This window comes from Mesocricetus auratus, unplaced genomic scaffold (genome assembly GCF_017639785.1).
Source record: "Mesocricetus auratus isolate SY011 unplaced genomic scaffold, BCM_Maur_2.0 Super-Scaffold_100011, whole genome shotgun sequence".
In the NCBI taxonomy this organism is placed as follows: Eukaryota; Metazoa; Chordata; class Mammalia; order Rodentia; family Cricetidae; genus Mesocricetus; species Mesocricetus auratus.
This window is the reverse complement of record NW_024429195.1, coordinates 38508858-38533504: the sequence shown is the minus strand read 5'-3', so window position 1 is coordinate 38533504 and position 24647 is coordinate 38508858. Positions and strand designations below refer to the sequence as shown.

The window sequence follows — 24647 nt, the reverse complement described above, 5'->3', positions numbered from 1 at the left end:
CATAATTAGCACGTCCAAGATTTATACAGTCTCCAATGTAGAAACAAATATTTCCTTTATAAATCAAAATGCAAAGAATTTATATTCTGTACCATATCCATCTAGTTGATTTCTGATATTACCAATGCCTTAATTCAGTAATATCAGAATTACTTAAGAATAATCAGCTAATCAACTGTCTCTGTTTTCTTCAGTCCTGGTGACAGTGAAATCAAAAGGATGTCAATACTCTACTTTTCAACAATGGGTCTCTTCTGATTAAATGTCCATTGAATATGGACTTTCAGACTTAAAACAAATTACCTCCATTTTCTTTCTAATTTGGATCCAATTTCCTGCTGCCCTAAGGTCTCTCAGTGGTAATTAATTGATTTATGAATCAGTGGAAGAGACATCAACCATGAGGAAAAATGAAGAAAACAATGAGAGGAAGCTTTCCTTTTTATTTGTGAACAACATTTTAGAAACGGCTGAATTCTTTTTCAGTGTGTGTGTGTGTTTTAATTTAGTATATTTCAAATTCATCAGTTATTTTTAGAAAAATTCAAATTTTATTTCACTTGAGATTACTCATCATGTGCCTTTGGAAAGAGTCTTAATTGAAGTTCTTTAACATTATACAATTACTAATTAGCCTTAGTGTTGTTTGATATAATGACCAAACCTGAAAGACGGCCATTCCTACCAGTTTCTCAATATAATCAATATAATATAGTAGCATCAGTAAGAATTTTGGCCTGAGTTTGAATTCTGACTATTACTTGCAATGGAAGAGCCAGACTAGTAAGCTCACAGTTTCTTGTGTATAATGCTGTAGTTGTGACCCAGAGATCTCAGAATCATGGTATGTGTTATACTTACATACTAGTAGCATGGCTTATTTAAGTATTTTATCAATAATATCAGCAACATTATTAGACTGAATCATGAAGTAGAATTAATAAAACATTTGTAATGGTAACTTGCATAAATCCTTTGCTTATTATTATGATATTTATTAGTCTGTCAATCCAAAGCATAGCATACTTATGCTATTGTTTGAATAGATTAAATTTTTTATTAAAATTTCATATTATCAAAAGTCCTACATGAGAACAGTAGCTTTTCTTTACTCAAAAATGCAGAAAATATCATGGAGGAAATTTATGTTATATAAATAGTACAACTGTTTAAATAGTAAAGAACAGTGATTCGCCTATAGGCTAGTAATCAATAACTTCTAAGATTCTGTTACTAACATATCATATCCTTCTGTATTTATTTTAATGTAACTGTGATTGACTGTAACTTGCATCAACTTACGGCTGCTTTGATTAGTTAGGGTGTATCTTCTCCCCCCTGACTACTCCCTATAAACTTTTCTGAACTCTATACTCATGGTCAAAGAGGACAAGCTTCCTTGGTAGGGCAGTCCTAGATTTCTCAAGGGTATATGAGTAGTCATTCTCTCCTGTGAGAACCTCCAAATAGTCTCTATGAAACTGCTTATTGAGCTGCAGATCAGTACATGTACATGTTCAAAGAGAAAAAAAAAGAAAGCCAGGCACTGGTTTTGTTAAGTAGGGAAATTAGAAGAGAAATATGAAATATATGAACAGAAAATACCATGTAAGAATAAGAGAGGGACAGTCTTCCTTTTTGAAGCTAGGTTCTCTTTTCTTGATGTTAATTGAGTAAAATGCTTAAGTTGGGCAATGTACAGACATGAAACAATTGAGGTCACATAGATTCTAAAGGAAATACCATGCGATTTGGACCATACTTCAACATAATTAAGAGAAGTTATTAAGACTTTGGACATAGAGTTAGACACATTAGACTGTTTCAGTAGCACCTCAACTCTAGCATTCAATAACTATAGGTACTATACAGGATCATAGTATTGTGTTGATAGATCCATATAAACTCACCTTAAAATATCTAAAATTCTTAGCCATATATATTTATCACTTTTATAGTATATGTCTGGTCCACAATATCATTATAAAATGTTATTTTTTAGTTCTAAATGCTGGAAAAGATACTTGTACAACAAAGCTATTTCAAATATGAACAATATTTGATTTAAAAATTGTCAAATTACCATTACAGCTCAGCCATGCAAACCACCAGGAGCAAAATGTGCAGATAAAATCTGTTTACAACCAAAGTCACCACACATGAATTTTTCAGAAAACAAAGCTCTTTTCCTATTTTAACCAGACTGCAGTAACAAAATTTTGTTTACACAGTTGTATTTGTTAATGTCTAAAACGTATAATCTAGCTGAACAATGATTACTTTAGCCTTTATCCATGTAATTATCCCTCTTCTATAATGATATGCTATCAGACTGTGTATTGTTCACAAAACAATTCTCATTTCTTAATTGATAAAAAAAAGCCAGCAAAATTCTGCTTATATAGTGTAGAGCTCTATAAATTTTGTCTCTAAATTAAGTAAAATATTTTGTATTTAAGCCTCTAACACAGTAAATGCATGCTGGTAAGACACAGAACTATGATCGTATAACCAAATTTTAATATATAATATATGTAGTTAATGTATACTAACACATATATCCTTTTTTCAGATCCTAGACTTACATAAGCGTATTTGAGAATGAAAATGGTATTAGAAATATGGAAGGCTCTCTTTTCAAGTAAAATGTTGAAAAACAAGACAACTAATTTACCCACACTAGGACCCTAGTTATTGGAATAGCCAGTGAAAGATTTTTAAAGCCTTGTTAGGAGACAAGTGCTGACTCTCATGACAAAACTATCTTTACATAGTTCTGTCTTCACAAACAGCTCATCAAAGTTTTAGCTATTCACACTGTGGAAATGACTAGTGATTTTTAGCCCATCAACTGCTACTCAGATCTCTCTGCAGAACTGCAATTTTTGTTCATCACAAATTTTATGCACTTTAATGAGGGCAAAGAAAAGCTGAGCATAATACAAATACGAGATCTGAGAATGTACTTTAACCACATCCTCCAAATGAAAGAAGCATGCACACAGTTGCAAGTAGTCACATCATAGATATATAAAGTGAAAAATGAGAAGGATGAAATGGAATGGAGTCCATATATTCAACCGAGGTAATGCCAGAGATACATAGCATTAAATATATATTATACTTACATGCTTATTGTATAAAGTTATAGATACACTTTTTTCATTCAAAATCTTATGCTGCCTTTAATGGACTCATTCTAAATTTTAATAGAAACATTTATGTTTATAAATCTTGTATGAGTCTGCTTGCTTCATATTTTCACTATATCTAGGATTTACTTACTACCTATAGTTTACCATTTGATCATTTACTGTGGGAAGGTCAGTTGAATTGTGATAATCTGTCTTACGGTATGTTTCTGTCCTTATTCAAGCTAATAAGTCCTTCTCAGAAAATACTTCTTATCATGTTGTGTGACTTTGTTCTAGCTGTCCAAAAGAGAAACTAGGTCACCACAGAAGCCCGGATTAGTGCAATCACTAGGACTACAATGCAAAGGGTGTGGAGTCTCAGGCCAGCAGAGGTTTCCTAAAGTTAGGGAGAAGTGGGGAAGGGATTCTATCAACATGCATTTTGCTTTGTAAATATTTTAGAAATAAAAATAATTAATGTAACAAAAATAAACTAAGATAAACATAGGGCTATTATGGCTGTCTTCATTAGGATACCCACTAGGAGATCAGTTTATATTTTGCATAGAACAGATATCCAGTAAAAGTGATACAGAAATTATCATTTTTGCTTTCCTTCATCTTAAGCCATTCTAAAACCTATAATATTGTGAATGCAATCCATGATTAAAGGATTCTTTACTAAACTTCACACCCTGACACAATTGTTATAAAAATGTATAATGAGTTGTCTCATTTTGAATTCAAGTTGTATGCCAAAGGCCCTGGAAGCATGAAGGAGAAAGAAATACTGGGAGAGAAGATAAAAAGAAATGCAGAAGGAAACTAAGACTACTCCTGCGTTGCAGGCACTCAGTGTGAAGAGCCGTATTTCCTTCCAATAAATAATGCCTTCAGCATGAGACTCTGTTTGCTCATGAATTGCTTGTGAGAATTAATATATTTGGGGAATTTTCCACTATAGAAAAACATAGATTTAAAAACAACAACTAATATATCTTATTTAAAGGATTAAAGGGAAGAAAACATGATTGCACATACCACAGTTGTATGAAATATGCATGTGTGTACCTGTGTGTTCGGGTATATACAAATTCATACCTGTAAAGATGAAATGTTAAGGTATGTGCTTTCCTCTATCATACTCCACCTTATTTTTTGAGGCAGGAACTGTCACTGAATATTGAGCTTACTAATTGCCTAGGATAACTGACTAATCTTCTCTATAGAAGCTTCTACTCAGTGCTGGGATGACAGGCACTGCCACTGAGCCTAGATTTTTTTACTTTGTTCCTAAGGATCTGGAATCAGGTCTTCACTATATCTACTGATGTACCTCCATTATCCTACAAAATGTTTTATTGTTTGTGTTTTATAATTTTTATTGTTGAGATTATAATTTTAACTTCTTTCCCTTCCCTTTCCTCCTTCTAAATCTTCCCTTTTACCTACCCCTCATATATGTATATTATAATCAGTTTAGTATATTTAAAATGATATTTGTGCCGGGCGGTGGTGGCACACGCCTTTAATCCCAGCACTCGGGAGGCAGAGACAGACAGATCTCTGTGAGTTCGAGGCCAGGCTGGACAACAGCCTCGAAAACAATACAGAGAAACCCTGTTTCGAAAAACCAAAAAAAAAAAAAAGATATTTGTATAACTGTTTTCAGAGCTGACCATTTGGAACTGGACAACCTTGGTATGCTCTTCTGGGTGGGGAGGGAGGAGATCATTTATCCCATTCCTAGCTTTCCTTAGTTGTCTGTAGTTCCTTGTGAATGATTGCACCTTCATGGGCCTATCTGTTTTTGCATGCTCACTGGTGTTGTTCATGTTCAGTTTACATTGGGGCAGTTATGTTGATGAGACTTTATGATATAGTTTCTGATATTACTAAGAAACACAACCTCACAGCAGATTCATCCTGGCCCTAAGACTGTTCCAAACTCCTGATCTGCATTGTTTCTTGAACCTTTGGTTTGGGAATGTTGTACATTTAGTTCATATCCCACAATCATAAATGGGAGAATGTAGCTTCTATTAAATGAATAAAATATACATACGGAGGAATAACCATAATAGGTAACACATTCTGACAGCCAAGGGAAGCAAAAGAAAGAACCTAGATATTGGATATTTTACTTTTACTGTGACCTCAACAGCATTCTTCAATACTAAGCTTCAGTTTCAGTTCATGTGTCATAATTCTGAATTTATCAGAATTAGTTTTAGTTTTCCTTATATTACCACATCTTCCAATTCTAACAACTCAACTCCAACCAAAGTACATATTAAAATCACCCTGAGAGCTATAAAAATGTCTGTACCTCGGTCTTATCTGTAACACATAAGACTGACTACAAAACGCCTATTTTAACAAAACTTTTTTTTCATAGGAAATTGATGTCTCTAATCAATGTGTGTTTAAGAGACATCTATTACCATTATATATATTTTATTTAAAAAATCCAGTTTATTACCAGATGGCCTGTATGTTACTTGTTATAAGATCTTATAATATTTCACACAGTATTTTCTTCATCTTAGAAATACATGTGTGTTAGATGCTTAGGTAGTAAATAACATGCCCTCAGACACCTCTTCTTCTCTGTATCCTTCTAACATTTTCTAGCAAAATAGAGGCTATTTTTACTGGTGGTGATCTGTGAACATACTGGCAATACAAATGTGACAATACTTATATGTAATTAAAGATGCCTTTTTATCCATAGAGAAAAAATGTAATCAATAATGAGAAAAATTAGAAAAATATTAAATGATGAAATGAGAAAAGCTTTAATGGGCAACAAAATATTTGAAGTTAAAAAATAGGAAAAGAACATGTTACATATTGAGTGTCTATTACTAAAGTAAAATGCTGATTAGAAAATATTATAATACATTGATGGATATAATGTTTATATTTTCCTTTTCATATTACTATTTTCCACCTTTTTCTGACAAGGTTTATGAGCTATAAATATACAATTTAAGTTTAGTGACTCTCTCATCTGAAAAATATTGTGCTAAAAGCCAGAATTTTACTAACTTTTTATAGGCAAACTTTGCAATATATCTGCTGCTTCTGTATAACTTTTTAAAAATGTGATAGCTTGGTACCTTTTATGGTCTTCCTTTTTTCCCCATTTGGTAAGGTAGGAAAGACTTTCCAAAGAAAACAAAGTATAGTGTTCAATGCATATGCCTATCTTTTATTTTCCAATAATTTTGAGGTATTACTAGAAACAGACAGTAAGACCTTTCCATATGCATATTCTTTGAAAAATGCTATTAAATTAGAGCAATAAAAAGCAGATGAAATTAAGATTTCCCTTATTCTTCTCAGTAAAGGGAAGGTCTACTGAGAAAAACACACATGAATCTCAAACCTCAAAATAATAAATAAATAAATAATATTTTCTAGGATCATTTTTCAAATTTATAGAAACTAAGATATGTTTGAAAAATTTGGGGGATTACAATGTTGCAGGATATTTAAGCTAACTATTTAAAGATGTGCCACTTTTTATCTTGCCTGTCTAAGACAACTGATTTATTTAATGAAGAGTTGAATGGCCAATAGCTAGACAGGAAAGGATACATGAGACTTCCAGAGAGACAGAGGAACTCAGGCTTATGGATCTAGGCATGTAGGAGATGGTAGCAAGACACAGAGCACATCAGATATTAAGGATGGAAGAGATATAAAAAACTGTGTGGCAGAGTGTAGGTTTTCTTATTGTAAACTGGTTAATTTAGGTTATGAGAGCTAGTGGGACAACCCTAAGCCAAGGCTAAACTTTCATAATTAATAATAAGTCTCGTTCGAGGCCAGGCTGGACCGACAGCCTCCAAAACAGAGAAACCCTGTCTCGTAAAAAATAATAATAATAAGTCTCATTTTGATTATTTGGGGCCTGCCCATCTCAAAAGAAAGTCTGAGAAGAAAGACTAACTATAGCACAGAGTGTATACAATTTTGTTAAAGTAAAAGTTGAATATCTTAGTTACTTTGGTAAATAGCGTGAGAACGCAGCTCTGCACATGGACATTTATTTAAGACGTTGTTCATGGATAAAGGTATAAAGCTATAAAGTTCAGTATTTGATTTTTAGTTTAAATGGTGGCTTTAGAAGGGATGAAATTAAGAGTTAATGAATGAAGGCTGTTTGTGCATCATTTGGTCCGTGGGTGGGTAACAAGTCGTTTGGTCAACTGACCCCAAAGTTTGGCTAGAACAATAAATATCTCTGCGGCAGTAGTATTAGCCACTTATCCCAGTCTATCCACAAATATTTTTTTAATCAGGGGAGAGTGCGAATGCAGTCCCCCACTACCAAAAATTATGCAGTCGAGTTTCCTGCATGTGGGGAAACCGCAGGGGTCAGCACACCCCAGGTGCAATGGGTGGGCCTAGCCCTGGGAAAACCACCTACGTGATCATGGTATCTCCCCTGCCAGGTAAGTATTATCCACAAATATTTTAAGAGAAAAAAATGTATCTGAAATATCATGCCTGAAACTTATCTCAGTATATTGCTGTGAATTCAGAACTTGCCCTAAATCCTAAATTGCCATATACCCTATACTCCTGACACAGATGCTGTATTCAATCACTATATCAAAATACAGTGTAGCATTTCTCACTAAGCCCAGCATCACAGAGCTGAAAATAACAAAATAACTGCTTTGGGAAAGGAAGTACTGGATAAATGCATTAAATTAGCAAAGCTTTAAAAATGTATTGGGAGTGTACATTTACATATAATATCTTACTATTTAGGATAATGTTGCCATTCATAATCAATTTTAGTTTTTTGATTATAAAATGGTCACAAACAAACTTTGTAAAATATGTGATATGCTCTAAAGAACATGGCAGGCATCTATAATTGTTTTTAAACAATTAACAGTATTTTAGCATGTGAGATGAAAAGAGTGTCCTTCCTGTAGTTATATGCCCCAAGTTTGTCTTTCCTGAGATGAAAATTCATAAAAATAGTCTTTTGTCCAACAAAGATTTTTTTCTGTATTATAATTAGAAATGCAGATGGGAAGTTTAATTGGGCACTGGATGACAGGAGGAGAGACATTTGCTTTCGAATTGTCGAAAGTAATTTCAAGCTCAAATCCTTTGAAATGAAACAAGGTCCATTTGTCACAGACTATTCAATGGCTCATGGCCTATTCATTGGCTCAGATTTGGTTAAATCTAAAATTTATTTGTGGGATAAAAGGCTATTGAAGAGCAAACACTGGTTAGAGAGACTCCAGGCTAATAAGTACATGTAAGCTCACAAAGGCTAACATGGGAAGGGCTTCCAAATCTCTCCAAAGCCCATCTAATAATGTCATTGGTAATTTCTACCTTGAAAAGAAAACACAACTTCTATTCAGTGAGTTTTCATATTATATGAGATATCCATTTAAACATACATATTTTGAATGTTTATGTCATAAAAATTAAAATGATGTATTATATGTGTGTGTACACATGCATCTCTGGACTTTTTGTCAATACATACAAGTAAGAATTTTATACATAAGTTTTTAAATTAATTTTTATGATGGATGTATGTGTTAGAGGGTATTAGAATCCCTGGAACTAAAGTAACCGGTGATTGTGAGCCACTTGATGTAGGTTCTGGAACCAAGCCTGTTAGGGTCTGCAAGATCCCACAAAAGACCAGCACTCACAAATACAATTAGCAACAGCATTTACTTTCTTGAAAAAATAAGTTCCAGCATGCAGGGGTCAGCCATCTGACACAAGGCAAAATGGTAGCCCCAAAAGAAGCTCGCAGGCTCCTTTTATACACAGCTAAAGGAATTTTAGAAGCAGTTAGGTAATTCTATTTATGATTGACTTAAGCAAGCACAAGTTATATTAGTACATTTCTGATTGGTTGGGGCTAACATGGGTGGCTATGGCTGCAATTTTTCCATATTTGGACATGTTTGGATAAGTCCCAGATCTGTCCCTATTTGGCCATTGCCTTGAGGTAATGTTGGGGCTGGTTTAGGCTTAGTATGTGCAGTCCCCCTTGTCCCGGCTGTCAGGGGCATTGCTGACTCTTTTTCCTTGCATGTGGTTGTCTCAGAAACTGCTTATATGGCTTTAGGAATCTGGAAATTGAGGCCTAGTTTCTGAGGGGTTATTAGGAGCATGTCACGACATTTGCCTGCTTGACCCGCTCAAAGCCCAGGTCTTTAGTATGAACAGAAAGTGCTCTTAAGTGTTATGCCATCATTCCAGCCTCCCTTTTTACAGAATTTAATATAGGCAGAAATATTGGTGTCAATAAATTATGTGCAATTTAGCTTATGTTTTAATTTTTTGGATATCTTATGATATGTAGCTATTTTGACTCATCAGATTTAAAACTTAGAATGTGACATTGTTCTGCACTTACCTAGTCCATATGGGCTTAATAGTTGTAATCACAAAACAAATAAAATAGTTCAAATTCATATAACATTACTTGGAATTCACTACTCCAAGCTGTTTCTGTTATAATGCTAAATTTTAAATATTATAGTTTAGTATCATCATCATACAAGCACCACTGTGTGGTAGTTTGGTGGCTCTTATTCTGTTGCTTGATTTTGGAACCCATTTACTCAAATTGGGTTCCCTTAAGCAGCCCTAATATGAGGGATTGTGTCTAGTCTTATTGAAACTTCCATATGCCATGTTCAGTTGTTACTCCTGAAAGTACTGCTCTTTTCTGGGGGGAAAGAAAGGAAAAGTGGAACTGGAGGATAGGGGAGGTGGGGGAGACTAAGAGGAGGGGAGTGAGGGAAGGCTGTATTGTATGAGAGGAGAATTAAAAAAAAAGAAAAAAAAACAAGCAACAATAACAAACCAAGAACCACCGTGCTTAAACATTGTCTACATTACCACACATATGGTCCTGTGTGAAGTTACACTCTAACTTGTTAACAAGGAAATCAGAACATTGCAAAAATGCAACTCCCATATTTTCTCTGTTTTCACAATGGTGCTTAGAGCTCCTACTTTTCTTGAACAGGAAAAGCCAATCACACAGGCATACAGTAGAGCGGGTGGAGCACTTTGCTAAAAGCAGGGACTTGTATCAATTATTCTTTTTCCCCAATTCCCACTGAGCAAGTTGACTGACTTCTTTTACTGTTTCAATTGCCAAATTGCTGAGGTCCTGCTCGAGTCTAGTTCATATCCTGAGACAAGGAAGGGGCATCAGGACAAAGAAAAGTCTGAACCTCAGATGAGTTTGACAAAAGTGGTGACCCTGAATAGCTTGAGTCATCCTTATTTACACTTCAAAACAAAAAACAAAATAAGCAAACAAAAAAAATCAAAATGTTTTTCTCATCCCTGGTCCCCACGCCCCAGTGTTAACCTCAGGCAAAAAACAAACATTTTTCTCCAGCTTTTAAATCACAACAACTTTTAAACCCAAACCAACAATCATTATTTTTCTAGCTTGGCTGAATATGGAGCCAGGTACCCTGTCCTTAGAAAGCTGAAATGATTCCAGACATAGGCACACAATCTCAAGCCAACAATATTGCTCAAAACTTAACAAGCATGTTTTCAAAAATATGGGTCATTTACTCTAAGTTGCTTGCATAGAGTTAGTTTGGATTTCTCTAACTGTTCTCTTGACCTAAAAAAGGGTCCTACACTTCTTAACCTCTCTACAAAGAGGGAATTTTGAAAAGGCATTCTTTTTCCAACAAGACACACCATTCTTGATGTTTTCTCCACAAAGTGGGATCCATAGTTAATGCCCCCTGTGTTGCTTCCTCATATGTGCCTTTCAGCCCTGAATCAGAAAAGTTCGCAGGGCCTAAAGCGACAGTGGGACTTCCAGTAAAGAAATCTGAGAAGCATCAGTTTCCCCTTGGAATGATTGTATCTGTACCATGAATAATGGACAAAGTGAAACTAAAAACTGCCAGAGAATCATCAGCATTATGAGACAGAAGGGATAGTACAGGACACACTATTCCAAAACTAGGCCACAAGGCTCTCACCACTAAATCAACTGCCCCTTCTACCTCTCCCATTCCTTTCTCTTTCTTTCCTCTCCCTCCTTTTCTTCCTTCTTTATCTAAAAAAGTCATAACAAGTTAAATATTTAATGTACACCATCAGAACAGCCATTATTCTTATTTTCACTCTATGATGATGTTTTACTATTTTCCTGAATCATATGCTTCAGGATGGATTTAAAGTAAAAACTAAAATAAACACTGATGTTAAAAGCTTATTTTCTTAGTTCAAACATTAATTACCAGCCCTATTCTTAATTTGTGCTTATTAATAATTTTTAACACTAACTTGCTGGTTAGGTTCCATCAATTACTGATTATATCACAAAATTTCTGTACATTAAACTTGATGTTTTAGCATCATCTCTATTTTCCTGTTATCTCAAATTACTTATACATTTACATTAGTGAGATCACTATTACTTACATTCTATTATGAATTAAAACCTTATGTATAAGGCTATTCTAAAGTTGAAAACCCATAAAATATCTATTATTTTTATTTTTATTCACTACAAGGCTGAATAGGCCATGAGGGTCATATATTTTCCTCCACATGACTAACAGATCTCTTCAAAGATGCAGTTGACAAACAGTGCTACACCACCTAGCCAGATCTCCTCATTGTCTCACTGTTCAAAATGCAACACTTTCTTGTGAGTTTCATACTGTAGTAACTCTTTAGTTTTGTTTTAGTTTTCAATTTAAAGTAATTTTCTAAGAAAGCATATATAGAAGTAAACTTTCTGAGCCTCAGGTATTGATATCATCATTTTCTCAAAATTGCTTAATAAGTTGTTTTGTTTTAGAGCTCTAAGTTTGAAATGATTTTCAATAAACTTGTTATCGGCAAATCTGGTTCTGTACTATCATCCTTACTACTTAATGAGAAATCTGATGTCACTTTTAACCTCCATATATACCATGTGTATAAGCTGGTTTTGTGTGTCGACTTGACACAAGCATCAGTCAGGCAGGAAAACAAACAAAATGACACCCATGGGTGAGAGTTCAGAAGCTGAACACTCATGAGGTACAACTTGGCAGCAGGGAGAGCAAGACTTGGTTAATCATGTCCAACTCTATCAAGCAGTGATTAAGCTAAGGGAATATTCTGAAAATCAATATGAAATCAGCCATCTGACATCATAGTTCTCCTTAATATTATTTACACAGATTGTAAAAGATATTTAGACTTTCCAGGAAACAAATGGATTAATATGTAATAAACTGTTTGATACAATACCAAGTATATGGTAATCACTCCATTAATGTTAAAGGTTTGTTATTATCATTATGGCCATTCAATATATGTGGAATCTTGCCCCACAGACTAAAAGTCTATCAGTAATCTGACAGGATAAATTTAGTAACAATTACTATGTCATAAGCTTTCAAATACACATACAACATAGTATATAAAAATCTTCATACATGTTACTGAATACTGTATATTATAATATATATGTCAAAGCAAGTGCAGTAATTTTTGCCAACCTAATTTTTATGAGAGTGTTTCAAAAACACTGCGGAAAGAATGCTAGATTTCTACCATGTTATCATGTCCACTCTTTAGCACTTAGGATATAAGAACAACATTATACTTAGCAATAAAGGTACCTTTGTCATTCAAGGTCTTCATGTTGTTGCATAACACAACCCAAACAATTTCAGCTCAAATGTGTTGCAACTTGTCAAACATTGAGTCATTGACCTTAACAGTGTCAGTGAGAAGCTCAGCTGGATGACTGTCCAGGGGATTATTTAAGAGCACAACTCATGTGTAGTAATGTACTAAGTGGATTAGCACAGTCTGGTAGAGGGAATGACCCTTAGTGAACTGAGGTGGATGCACTCACTTATTTAGCAAGGAAGAACAGTAAATGTATGGAAAAGCCTCTGTGGAGCGAGTATTGGGGAAGTCCCTCAGCAGCACCTGGGTATTGTTCCTGATTTTGTGCTTAACCATTTGAAGACCTGTGGGAATAAGGGAAACTTCTATTGTCTGAGTCATAGCATTCTTCCTAGATCTGTCAAAAAACTTCAATAATTTCTCTGACTTTAACTTGAAAATTGTACCCTACATATTGTAGTTTAGACAATTATTAAAAACAAGTCTTGAAATCAATACTTGAAATTGACTAATTGTTTTTATTTAAAAAATATGATTTTCTAAGTCAAGTTTTAAATTTTCTCATGATTCATCCCATGTTATACATTCAGGATAATGATAACACATACACATGCAAAATTTAAATTTATTAGACATTTCTTCTTTTCAAAACAATATATTTATGAATATTTGAGAATCTCATACAACGCATTTTGATCATATTCAGCCCTCCCCCAATACTCTAAGATCCATACTTTCTCCTCTTCCCTCCATACTCACAAAATGTTTCCTTATACTTCTTTGCTTCTCCTTCCTCCTCCTCTGCGTTCTTTTCTCACCTCCTTTCCTTACACTAAACACAAAAAAGTCCTTCCTTACCATACCATCCCTTATGACAAATTTCTTTCCTTTCATTTCCTGTCTATCAATTTAGACTGCAGGGTCACAGAGAAGAAAAATAAATTTAAGCCCATGTGTGTTTTCAAATTTCCGTATTTTTGTTTGTTTGTTTTGAGACAGGGTTTCTCTGAGTAACCTTGGCTGCCCAGAAATGGTAAATTTTAAAGTCTTTCATAAGAAAGAACATAAAATTACAATATCTTCACAATTATCTATAGATTTTCGCTGTTTTTCTATGTTGCCCATTACTTTTAATTAAATCACCTCAAATAATGCTATATTGAAAAACAAATATATATATATAGAGAGAGCGAGAGACATATAGAGACAAACATATATGGTAACAATATGTGTTTATACAGGGAAAGAGAGCAAAGATAATTCTTGAGTTCCTAAAGGCTATGATTCTTCAAAAAATATAAGTATATATTTTATAATATAATGTCTGTGTGACTTATCAGTTTATGTGTCTGAAACTGTGCCAAGCTATAAATTTGTATATGCACATATACATATATTTGTATAATACAGAGATTCTTGATTAGCAATAATTTTGTTTGCATAATGAGGGGAGAAGGGTCAGAATGCTGGCGTTTAATATGAAGAGAGTAGAGACCCTACTAAACATCCTCCAAAGCCTCAAGGGAAACTGCACCACCAATGTCTGAATGTTGAAGTTGTGAACCTTCAGTGCAATACTCACCATAACCCTTACAGGCACCAGCACTACTTTACCCTATAAATGAGGAAATGCAGTTTTAAGAATTCTCATCAAATGCTTCAAGTTAGGAAGAAAAAAGTTGGGACTCAAATCAAAGTTGTTCCATTCCTTCTCATTAAACATTTGAAATAAATTCTGTAGCTCTAATTCTTATCAAACATATTCTTTCAATATTGAGTGTAGAGAATCAACAGAGACTGTGGTTAAATCCCTATGTTTCTGTTCATTTTAGACTTTTCCCTACCAGCTAAGGACATGTAGGTCTCAAATAAGAGATCAAATAACTGAATTGTTGCTAAGCAAACACACATCTGAATTTAAGTTTCTTGTGCCCTTCCCTTTCACGGAGATGGAGAAGTTGTTTGAGGAGGGCTAATGAGAGCTGAAAGTTCCCTTCAAGAGTTGTGCATAGCTCAGAAGAAATAAGTCATTATGTATTCTCTCTAAAGAGAATACAATCTCAACCTGTCAAGTCCCTAAACTCTTCTACATATATTACATATAAATGCCATCTTTTACAAACCTCTTTCCATTTTTTTCTCCTAAATTAGCTTAGTGGGCCATGGTATTACAGTATCTTGATCCAGCCTGTGAAAAATGTGACAGGTAATTTCTCTACTTCTTCCTGCCTGTAGTTAAACCTGACTGAAGATATGGAAAACAACTTTTATGACTTAGGTGGTAAAAATAAATGTTCTGTAAGTCATCCAGAGCTAGGTTCTGGACAGCTAGCATAAAATATTGCATAGTGAATTTATATATGCCAATAAATAATTTTTAAAACTAGAGAGATTTCACACTAATGTGCACTATAGCATTTTCCTAAAACAAATTGATAATGTTTGTAATAATCTTCAATGTACCTGTCATATTGCTATAGGCCATGTTACTCAACATTTTTCAATGCTCTGTCTGGACATGCTCAAAAGAAAAATAGCTTTAAAAACTATGGCTTGCTAATTTAAAACTGTTAATATTGCAAAAGAGATAGCAGCATGCAAATAATGTCATAGTCATAACATTATGTATCTAAACTGTATAAAGTAATGTCTCATGTGAGAGCTTACCGTTACAAGTTGAATGAAACTTCTCTCTAAGATGATAAAATTTAGCTTCATTATTTTATTATGACCATGATTAAAACTGAACTGTGATAAGCAAGCCAGCATCTGGAATCATAGCTAATTGGGATTCTATTTTCTATTATTGATGACCACAATTCTGTATTGTAGAGCAATGTGATTAGACAACCACCCAGATTAATGAATCCCGATAACTGGGACATAACTAGAACGCAAAGTATGTCAACTAGCAGTGCTTCTATATTTTATCAGGGCCTCCTGAAATAACTGAAACAGTTACTGCAATGCACATTGGAAATTTGATATAAAGTGTTCAGAATCTATATTAAGAGTGTGAAATGGAGAAACTATAGGTACTATATATGATTACACTGAGCAGCTCACTTGTACTTACGTGAATGGAAGAAGAGTAACACTATCAAGTCAGAGCCTGTAAACAATTTGCATGATCTTGTATTGTTATGGGGTGAGTTGGGTTCAAATAAAAGACATGAAGATTTCACTCCCAATCTGATAAATATGATTTTATGTGGGGAATCTTTTAAAATGATAAAGATGAGATTTCAAAAGAGCTTTTCCATGCAATGACCAACAGCTTACAAAAGTAGGAATTTAGAACACTAAGACAGACATAAAGAATTGGGAGGAGAGGAGGAAGAAGGATCTGAAGCAAGCTTGTTTCTAATTACAAAATGTAATAAATAATAATAATAAATTTTTAAAAGTTACCAGTAGTAGCTGGGAGGTAGTGCACACCTTTAATCACAACACTTGGGGGACACAGGAAGGCAGATTTCTGCGAATTTGAGGCCAGCGTGGTCTACAGAGTGAGTTCCAAGACAGCTAGAGCTACACAGAATAGTTACACAGAAAGTCTCAAAAATAAAAACAAATGAATAAAATTTTTAAAAATTGAAAAAAGAATTCCTTGTGAAGCTTGAAATTATCATTTTGCTGATGTCTATACAAAGACCTTGTTAAGGCTAAAGAAGCAGCTCTTTCAGAGAACCAAGGTTCAATTCACAGTACCCACCAGGTAACTCTCAACTACTTGCAACTCCCGTTTCAGGAGATATGACAATCTTTTCTTGCTTCCACTAGCAATGAATGCCTATGATACCTGAAAATACATACATGCAGGCAAAAAACACAGATAAAATGAAACTAAATATGTATTTTTAAAAGAGAGAGAAATCCTTTGTCATTGAGTTGTGACTTGCTCTTGGCAATTTATTTGTTTATGGTAATGTTTTGGTACTCTAATGAGAATATAATTCTTTTGAGCTCTGTGGATTATATAATGGATTTATCTGTTCTAAAATCATAGCTTGGTTTTCTTCACAGTTTGTACTCAATTAAATTTAATTGATAGTAACTATTAATTTTATAAACCTTAAAATTTATTAAGTTGCTTTCATGTTACCATAAGACACAGGTTCCTTTCTACTCTTTCCCATTCTGGAATTTTTTCCACAAATATAACTAGTCTCATATTTTTGGCAAGGATGTGAGCCAATAAGTCTGCTGCTTCTGTTCTCTTCCTGGTTAAATACTGTGAGTTGATTGTGAAAGAGCTCTCCTGGAGACCCGCCCGCCAGAGAAGTAAGATGTCCATCTGGTAAGAGAAATACTCAGATGGGTTAAATACTTAAGTCAGAGCTAGCCAGTAAGAAACAAGCAAGGCCAACAGCTTCATAATTAATACAGTGTCTTGTATGTTATTTGGGGACTACAACACGGCAGAGCCCAGGCGACTGGTGGGGAGAAACCAAAGCAACTGGTGAGGAAAAGGCTTCTCTCTACAGGTAGGTGGGAGGATTTGGGACAAGATGGGAGAAGGAAAACTATGATTATATATTGTATACATTTTTCAATAAAAACAGGAAATATTGGGGAATATTTTTAAAAATCTACCTCATGGCACCCAATGAATAACAGTTCTCTCAAACATAAAATCCAATGACTTCTAAAAGAAAATGTAAATATTGAATTCTATAAATTCCTCTTCCAGCATTACAAGCATGTTAGGAAACATTTTGGGCAATTCTATGTTTTGAAAAGACTGACAAATGCCTTATTGTCTTAATTTCAAATGTTTCTTAAGCAAGTTATCTTCCTTTGTGCAATCACAATGAATGTGGTTTTAATCATAAAAATATTATGTGAAATGTAAATCGTCACTATCCCAATATATTTCTTTTACATATGAGAACACAGATATAATTCAATAACAGCACAAATGAAACCATAATTCCATGAAAAGAATTTGGTTTGGAAATCTATCCCCACATTAACCCATCAGCTAACCTAACCTAACATTGTAGAAGTGGCATTCTCCTCAAAAAAAAAAAAAACAAAAAAACCTCAGAGAATGATGGAGTGTACCGTGAGTCTATTTTTCTGTTGCCTTTCAGGTTAATCATAGTGTGGAAACAGCAGGCACTGTTTTGAAGGGGTGGCAGGCCCCCTAGATGCAGGCATTAGTCATGTCTGCTATTTCCTAACAACCTGAACCCTTCCCCCTATACACAAACCTATACCTTTGTTCAACTTTAAGAGCCAATAGCTGTAATTTTGGAATTTTATGCCCTTGAAATCATTAACTCTAATTTATATACACTTTAATACTGATTCATTTCATTGTCAATGTTCTCCCACCTTCTTGAGAAGTGATATGACTTTGTTGAAGGTGGTCTTTGCCCGTATTCCACAGAGTAGTTTGGAACACTAGAGAGGGACTTTTATAACGCGAGCTCTGACACCTGTCAAGCTGCATGTCAAGCATTTTGTATTTTTCTGCTTCTCACTTCAAATGTTTCACAGTTTCTTGTGGCTGACTTTAAAAATGTGAGTATGCAGAAAGAGTATCCTGATTTTTGTTCAATGGAAATTTGCCAAGGCTGAAAGAAAGAATATATTTTATTTGACAGATTTTTTCAGTTCGATATGTACATTTAAATATTAAGTACTTAACCGTATACCAAATAGTCCTCCATATTTATGTTTCCTCCTACCGGGAGACGGTGCCTTTAATGAAGAAGGGGGCAATGCCAAGCCTTAACCTGGGAATAAACATAAAATGGAAACTTTGCAGTTCAGAGCCAACTAAACATAATGGAAAATGAACAGAACTGGAGAAGTGCAAACTAAAAATTGAAGGAAGAATGTAAAGAGGCATATTGTTTGAAAATAAATGTGCAGGGAAAATGGAATTGAACTAATGAGGTGAGAGAGGGGAAGTGGGAAAGGAAACTAGAGAAAAGATATAACCCATAAAACATGAGCTTATAGCATAGTGGCTACAGGAAGCCACACTGGGCAGACAACAGGGAGAAGACTGCTGTTAATTCATTGCTTCGTTAACTTACTTATAGACAGGATCTCACTAGGTAGTGAAGACTTGACAAGAATTTGCAAGACTACTATATCAGACTGCTAAATGCTAGGTTTACAAGTTTGTGAAACAGAATGTGCTTACACTGACTCTTGATTATTTAGTGCATGGTCTGTGTGCTTGTGTATATATAGACATATGTGCATACAAGGCCATGAGTACCCATGGTTGTGGAGGTCAGGGTTCACTTTCAGGTATACTCCACAAACTCATGAGCACATTATTTTTGAGAAAGTTTCTCAGTGAACCTAGGGTTTGCTGATTTGGGGGTAGGCTGTCCAGTCTTTAGCTCCAGATATTTGCTTGCTTCTACTCTTGAAATATGGGATTACAAATTTCTATAGGCAAGCAAATTTTTGCATTGTTATTTAGAATATGAATTCTCGTCTAGATGCTTTCATGGCAAGCAATTTACAGACTAAGCCATTATCCCAACGCAGAGTAAGCTTTTTTAATAACCTTGTTTTTTGTTCTTTGAGAATTTCATTCACATATATAATGTGTTTTGATCAACTCCATCCCGCATTAGCTCCCCTCAAATTCCTTCTTTAACCCTTATTCTCTATTCTTCATCCCAACTTTATTTGCTTTTTTATTTGTAAAAACACGTGAAACTGGTTGGAGAGATTCCTCAGAGGTTAAGAGCACTGGCTGCTCTTCCAGGAGACTCTGGTATGGTTTGCAGAACCCACATTGTGGCTCACAACTGTATGACTTCATTTCTGGGGATCCATGCCCAGTTCTGTCCTCTGTTGGAGACATAAAGTCAAAATACGCATATACAACAAAATAATATTTTTTTAAAAATTAACAGATAAAACAAGAAACCCAGAGTCTACTTAGTGTTACCTAAATATGCAGAGATGTAGTAGATGGGTTTAGAAATCAATTTCTTCAGCTAATTTGATAGATTTAATAGTTATAACAAGTTATATTTTTGTTCCTAAACAATAATAAACCCAAGTTTCATGATTCAGTGATCAATGCTTCCCTGAAAGTCGATAGTTATTTATACCAATTAGTTCATCAAAAGGAACTGGGCCATGCAAACATGTGAACTCACGTCTGCAGTATTATGTTCATATTAGAGCAGCTTTTGGTTTTATTTTGACCATGTGAATTCTCTAAGATCACAAAGTAGTTGGAGTCTTTAAGCCATTGGTAGCCAGTGGGCCACCTCACCAGGGAAGTTTGAGCAGAGACAAACTCACCTCAATTTAACTCCAATATTTTATCAAGAGCATGTCTCTCAGCATTATCAATACAAATTTGTTCTTAATTACAAGTTGGTATTTGTCCTAGTTAGTTTTATCATAACTTGACACAAGCTGGAGTTATCTGGGTAGAGGGAAGGAGCTTCAATCGAGAAAATGTTCCCAACAGACTGGCCTGTGGTGAATTTTTTTGATTGATCACTTGGAAGGCTGAGCTCACTGTGGGTAGGGTCATCCTGGGCACTAGGTGCTAGGTACTCGAGTGAGCAAGCCAGTAACATTCCTCCATTGATTCTGCTTCAGGTATTAATCACAGGTCCCCATCCTGCTGGAGTTCCTGGTGTGCCTTCCCTGTGATGGACTATGACCTACACAATGAAATAAACACTTTCCTACCCAAATTGCTCTTTCTAATTCTATTTTATCACAGCAGTGGAAAACCCAAGACAATACCCATGAGGCTTTGCTTCTGAGACTTCGTAAGAAGAGCAAAATGACTGCATGTTCAAGGGCATTATATGTAACGACTTTAAATTTGTGCATTGAAAACACGTCTTCTGTCATAGTTTAAATGATTTCTAGCTCACTGAAATTACAAAACATAATGTAAATGTATATGATTTTGCATTGTACTTTGGAATATTGAGAAGAAAAAATATATATAACATACCTATATATAAAGCTTGTATACAGATAAATCTTTAAGATATCCTTGTGATTCACTGTTGAATTTTCAAATGCCAGTCACAATTATGGCAGACTTGAATATAGGAAGTATTGTGAAGTTTATAAACCTCAGATAAGAGTTATAAATAAACAAAGATAAAGCAACTATGAAAATATTGAAAGATTGAAAGTGATTGATCTCCAACATATAGGTACAGTTTATCTCTTTCTTTTTCTACTTCTCGATACTACATAAACGCTCAACTCTTTAGAATTACAGTGTATTTCACTGATAAGAGAAAATTGGGTCAGAATAATTTCAAGGCTAAAACTACTGACAAGAGACTGCAGAAATGAAAATGCTTACAAATGCTTTGTTTTCTTTCAGCAGAATTCTCTCTATTCATGTAAAATCATAGAGACAGTCGCACCATGAAAGGAGACCAAAGACAACTGCTTCTCTCCTGAGACTCACACAGGAGTTAAGAACCTCCACGGGGGAGCTACAGAAATCCTTAAAAACCAAGTGGCCTTGATTTTCATCTGATGTTTTTGAACACATATGAGATTTTATAAATGTGACTTCCTTTGTAGTTTTTACAAAAACATTTGCCTATCAGGAAAGATGATACAAAATTGAAAGTTCTGTGAAATACACTTGGAAGATCTGCAATTAAAGATTAGTTAAAGTTGAGTTTAGGCCAACCTGGTCTACAGAGTGAGCTCTATGACAGTCAAGGCTACACAGAGAAACTCTGTCTCAAAAACAGAAAAAAAAATTACAAGCAAACAAACAGAAAATTATGCTAAGGTTGTGACAGTGGAGAGACTGGGTATTTGTCCACCTCATGTCTCTGTCATCACAGCTGCTGGGCTCAGATATGGACTCCCCTATGTAATGTCTTGTTGGAACATATGGAGAGCAAAACAGCTTTTAAGATTTTAATTGTATGTTTAAAAATCATCTTACTTGATTTCCCAAATGTTTTTTAGTTCTAAAAATATTTACATCATGGAAATGTGCCATTAACACAGGAATTAGACAAGATGAGCATGTCCATTTCCACTTCCACAGAAATTAACTCAGAAATGAAATTAAGAAACACGCAAGGGATGATCACAGTATCTAAAGATGTGAGCCTCATACGCATGAACAGTCACTGTGAGCCTCTTGGGCATGCACACTCATTGAGGAATGGGCTGCACAGCAGTACCATCATGACATCTTTATTTTCAGAATTTATGAAGCAGAAAAGTCAGTGTTTCATTCTAGCATGCTTTCTATTTTCTTTTATTGGACTTTGACTGAATTCATTCGCCCACCCCCTTTTAGCCTTTCTTCATTTCCTCTCCCATTGCAATGCTCCTTTCTCCTCATCCCCCTTGTGCTTTCAAACTGCATGCATATACATAAATTGGATTTTATATATGTAAATATAAGACATGCAAATGAGAGAAAACATAGTTGTCCTTCTATGTCCAAATGATTTCATGTAATATAATGATCTCAAGTTGTATCCATGTTCCAACAACATAATTTTATTCATCTTTGTTGTAAACAAAATTACACTGAACACATATCAATCATCTGTTTACATGCTATCTACTTGTTTATATATCTATTATATATCTAGCTATCTGTAATAACATTTTCTTTATCCATTGATTTGTTGATGGAATCTCAGGCTGATTCAAAAACTCAAGTATAGGGACAAATGCTACAATAACATGAATGTATAGTTATCTTGGAGCGTGTTGTATTAGAGTCCTTCAAGTCCATACCCAGAAGTGATGTGGCAGAGCCATGTCTGGTTCAACATCTAGTTTTGTTTATTTTAAGAACTTTCTGATTGATTTGGGGTGTCTGGGACAATTTCTACTCCCACCGGCAGTCTTTTCTCTTTTCTCCACATTTTCAGCAGCCTTTGTTATTTTCTTAAGGACAGCTCATTTCAATTTCGGTTACTTTTTTCAGGGTTTACACTTCATATTGTAGAACCCTTTCAATTTATTGGATGTTTATTAATCGGTAATTTTGAAGCTATTCTGAATAGAATTGCTTTCTTCATTTCTTCCTTCTTGGTTTTTGTTAGATAGAAAAGCTAATGGTTTTCATTTGTTGATTTTGTATCCTGCTACTTTGCTGAAGATGTTTTCCAAATGTGGTCATTGTTAGGTCTCCATTTTAGAGGATAAGATCATAAACAAATATAGATGATTTAAAGTTGTCCTTTACTATTTCCATCAACTACTTGAAATATACTCTTGGGAAGTTTATAATTAAACAATTGACTTCTTTTCACAATGGGGTATAGCATTAAAAATGCTAATATCTACTGATATCATAATAAAGATTATGACTTCATAGTAACTATTTACAATGTTGTTTGACTTTGGAAATTGTCAAAATTGTCTCTACATTTTTTGGTAAACATAACCAGGAAAATGTGAATCTAGCATTATATTATGTTGGAGTATAGAGATAGTGAGAGGTGGAGACTACTAACTTTAAGAAGTGGTACAAGTGGACAGGAGGTGGTGAATCACATTTATTTCCTTTTTCTTTTCTGCCATTTTCAGAGGACTTTTGTATTGTTTTCTTCATTTAAAATTTTTTCACTTTATATACCAGTCGTAGTTCTCTCTCCTTCCCCTTTTCCTACTCACCCACCTTCCCCCTTCCAATCCCTCATCCACTCCTCAAAGGGGGTAAAGCCTCCCTTGAGTCAACAAAGTCTGGCATACCAAGTTGAGGCAGAACCAAGCCTCCCAACCATATCAATGCTGAGCAAGATATCCCTCCATAGGAAATGGGCCCCATAAAGCCAGTTCCTGCACTTCAGATAAGTCCTGGGACTACTACCAGAGGCCTTCAAAACAGATCAAGCCATATAACTGTCACCAACATTCAGAAAGAAAGAAATAGAAGTAACACAAATGTATTAATTGGTGATCTTAAGTACTTTTTGCTAGGTTTTATCAACTTTTAAAAAAGTAGGATGATTGCCAAATTCTTCATAGGTGGTAGCTATAAATACAAGACATAAATATGACAACATGTGTAAAGGAACAACAACGTCTGGCACAAATGTTATAATGAGTGTTTTAGAAATATAATATTCCTTGATATTATTTTGCTTCTATTAATGAATTATTCATAGAGTCTTTCTTAACTAATAGGATTATTCCCACTTTTATGGGTTAATTAATTAGAAGCTGGATCAAATAATAGAAATACAAATGTATAAATGTCTTTTTATGTGATATTTATATAAAATCAGAGTATTTAAAGATGTCTGTGAGGCACACAGCTTAGAATGCATATATTTATGACTAATTTCCCTCCAATTTTAGAGTTACTCCTTTCTTTTCATGTTACCCTGCCTCCCAAGTTCTGGGATTAAAGACGTGAGCCACCACCACCCCACATTGTATGGTGATTTGTACAAGCACATTCATACTTGATTTATTTGCTTGTTTCATTTTCTAATTTTACTAGGATATGACTACATGGAGGGAGGAAACCTTTTCTCTATGTTTATATTTTGTATGTGTTGAACTTCTGACATACTGCCAATGTTATAAAACATGCATAAAATTGCTAACAAGAAATGTTCATAAATTTAAAATAACATATAAATAAACAAATTATGTAAGACTTGCCATATATTCTGAAGTTTAATATGGCAATCCATTGAATGATCTACCATTAAGCCCATGTTAAGGTTGTTAAAAAACATCATATTCTTTATGCCCTCATAACTAGCTGGGCATTGTTCAACTCCACACAAACAGTGCTGGAGTTAAAATATAGTGTCTGTGATACATGTTTTGATCTGATGATGGCAGCCATCCAGAATAAATGTTCTCATTTAGAATTCCAAA

The 24647-nt window shown here is 34.5% G+C and overlaps 1 protein-coding gene and 1 non-coding gene across 4 annotated transcripts in view; both read right to left on the bottom strand.

The window, feature by feature from the left end:
• Positions 1 to 24647, bottom strand: part of Naaladl2 (N-acetylated alpha-linked acidic dipeptidase like 2) — a 1212242-nt gene that overhangs the window by 167405 nt on the left and 1020190 nt on the right. The window lies entirely within an intron of this gene.
• Positions 7442 to 7605, bottom strand: LOC121143392. Its single transcript, XR_005880594.1, has one exon. It is a non-coding gene; the product is annotated as a U1 spliceosomal RNA (small nuclear RNA).